Here is a 3,262-nt window from a genome sequence, read left to right as displayed (position 1 = left end):
TATTAACGTGACACCGGCGACGACTGACGTCACGACACGACAGGATGTATTGTCTACACAACATGAATCATAATTTGATTGAGCAATTATTATAGATCAATCAGCAATTCAACCTGCTACACCGTTGATAATATTCTGCAGATTATTATTATTATTTTTTAGAATGATCTAAAATACCGAAGTACAAATTGATGATCAATATCAATATCCATATTCTTCATAGTCACAACACTGGTAAATAAACTACCCTCCCACTCAGGGCATTTTGGGGTAGAACACATCATAGCCTAAAGCCTACTACAATAACCTAGGGGTCCGCAAAGACGATTTTAAACTAGAAATGGTAACAACAGCTGAGGTACTCAAAAAACTGAGCGCCCTCCAACCTAACAAGGCCACTGGACAATATCCCCTCCAAATTCCTCAGAGACTCAGCAGCCGCCATCACCCCAGTCATCACACACATAATAAACCTCCATAAAACAGGGACACATACCCAAAGACTTCAAAATTGCGAGAGTAACCCCCCTGCACAAAAAGGGCAGCAAATGCAACTACCGCCCTGTTTCTATTCTTACCTCCATCTCGAAAGTCAATCTAATCTTCGAATTCCAATCTGGCTTCAAAACATCCCACTCCACTGACACATGCCTTCTCTATTTGAACGACCACATCAAACAAGAGGTGGACACGGGCAAATACTGCGGCATGGTCATGCTGGACCTACAAAAGGCCTTCGACACTGTCAATCACTCCATTCTGATTGACAAGCTAAAAGCAATTGGTTTTGATAGTCTATCAGTGAGCTGGATGCAATCCTACCTGGAGGGGAGAGAACAGATGGTGGAGGTAAACGGTACCCTATCCCCCCCTCCCAGTGAGCTGTGGTGTTCCACAAGGAAGCATACTAGGACCGCTACTGTTCCTAATTTATGCAAATGACATGTCGTCAGCTTGTGACTGCAACTTGTTCCTGTTCGCGGATTACTGAGCCCTGCTGGTCTCTGACAAGAACAAGTTACAGGTTGAAAAAACCCTCAGCTCAGAACAAAATCTGCACCTGGCTCGCTGACAACAAACTATCATTACACCTGGGTAAAACAGAGTCCATTCTCTTCGGTTCAAATAACAAACTCAGCAAGGCCAACGGCTTCTCAGTTACAGTGGGTGACAATATTATCACAAGGAAAGATGAAATTACATACCTATAGGTAGTAGGTTCCATCCTAGAGGCAAATCTTTCCTGTGACAAAATGGCATCCAATGTAATAAAAAAAAATCAACCAACAAACTAGATTCTTGTACCGGATCTCCTCTCTGGTAAACAAGAATACCCTGAAGACTCTGGCAGGAGCACTCATTCAAGGGTACTACGACTATGCTTGCACCTCATGGTACCAAAGCACCTCAAAGGCGCTAAAAACAAAATTACAAACATCACAAAACAAACTGGTCAGACTACTGCTTGACCTTACTCCTAGAACCCACCTCACCCCTGCCCACTTTGACAACCTAGGATGGCTTAGAGTAGACGACAGAGTACAGCAACTTGCAATGGACCTGGTCTACAAGATACACTACACGACTAAGGTACCCATGTACATGTCAAAGTACTTTCCAAAGGTCAGTGAATACCACGACACAACACCAGAGGGAGCTCCACAAATCATGTTAAACCCAGATTCGGCTCAAAAAAGGAACTAAACACGTTTTGCAATTATGCCACATCAATGTCTCAGCATATTAATTATATTGTTTTAAAAATGGGAAGAGCAATTGGTATTTCCAGGAAATGTGCTTCTTTTGTTGCCCGTCCCCTTTTATGTCAGATAGTGCAAAGTTTAGTTTTATGTCATCTTGACTATTGCTCTGCGATGTGGTCATCTGCTGCCAGTGGTGACCTCAGGAAGCTCCAGGTGGTCCAGAACAGGGCAGCACGGTTGGTACTGGGCTGCTCACTGAGGTCTAATGTGAGCCGTATGCATGCCCGCCTCTCTTGGCTTAACGTTGAAAATAGATTGTCTTTTAATATACTTGTGCTGTTCAAGTTGGTCATGAGCAGTAAAACTCCTGTTTTTATACATAATCAGATTGTTTTTAGTAATACTGTGCACGAGCATTACACTAGAGGTTCCAGTAGTGGGCAGCTTGAATTGCCAGGTCCTAAAACCAACGCTTTAAGGAGACCTTTTATTTTTAGAGCATTAACTCTTTGGAATGGCCTGCCTCGGAACCTCTGCTGCATTTACAGTAGATTCACTTTTAAAAATAATCTTAAATTGTTTTTAAATTGTTTTTAACACTGTAAAGTAATTTTTTGTTTTTGTTTTACACAAATGTAATTTTAGCTATTTTAATTGTTACAGTAGGTTCATTATGCATTGTGTGTACTGACTTTTAATAATTTTGTTTTTTGCAATAGTGATTGTTTTTGTATGTTTTTTGTGTGTGGACCCCAGGAAGACTAGCTGGTTGCTATCGCACCAGCTAATGGGGATCCCTAATAAAATCCAAAAAAAAATGTGGAACGCCCTACCCACAGCTCTAAAGGAATGTGAATCACTACCCACTTTTAAAACCACTCTCAATGAGCACCTACGGGAGACTGCAATTCGAAACTGGCCCCTGTAAATGTCCTAACCCAACCCCCTCCCTCCAATGTACAGCAAATGACCAAGTATGGTTTTGTCAATATTCCAATGTACAGTTTAGCTTGTACGGTTGTACAGTTGTATGTATTGAGCTGTACTGAGTCTGTACTGTACCCATTCTGCAATCTGTTAATAAAGTTTTCAATCAATCAATCAATCAATAGACGGTTTCACTGGAATTATGTTTCTAGGGAACAGTTCGGACCCAAGCAGTTGGGTCCTTTTACAATGTTATCACTTTATCACTTTGAAACCGTCTCTTCTAGGGCACTGAATAGCCTACTAAGACATTCAGGGTTGTATGTATTATACATTGCACAGAGGTTCAATTGTGAATTACAGTCAATTATACTCATATATATTGGAGTAATTATGAAGAATAAATGGGTTGAAAGTAAGAAGAAGAAAAAAACATCTATTTATTTTATGTAATTCCGTGGTTTCAATTGGTGTTAATGTGACCTCATCAATATGGCGTCGACGTGTGTTAATGTGACCTCATCAATATGGCGTCGACGTGTGTTAATGCGACCTCATCAATATGGCGTCGACGTGTGTTAATGTGACCTCATCAATATGGCGTCGACGTGCGTCCGTTCTCTTCAGTTTCT

Source organism: Notolepis coatsorum (assembly GCF_963971535.1).
Source record: "Notolepis coatsorum genome assembly, chromosome: 2".
NCBI lineage: Eukaryota > Metazoa > Chordata > Actinopteri > Aulopiformes > Paralepididae > Notolepis > Notolepis coatsorum.
This window is presented reverse-complemented; position numbering follows the sequence as displayed.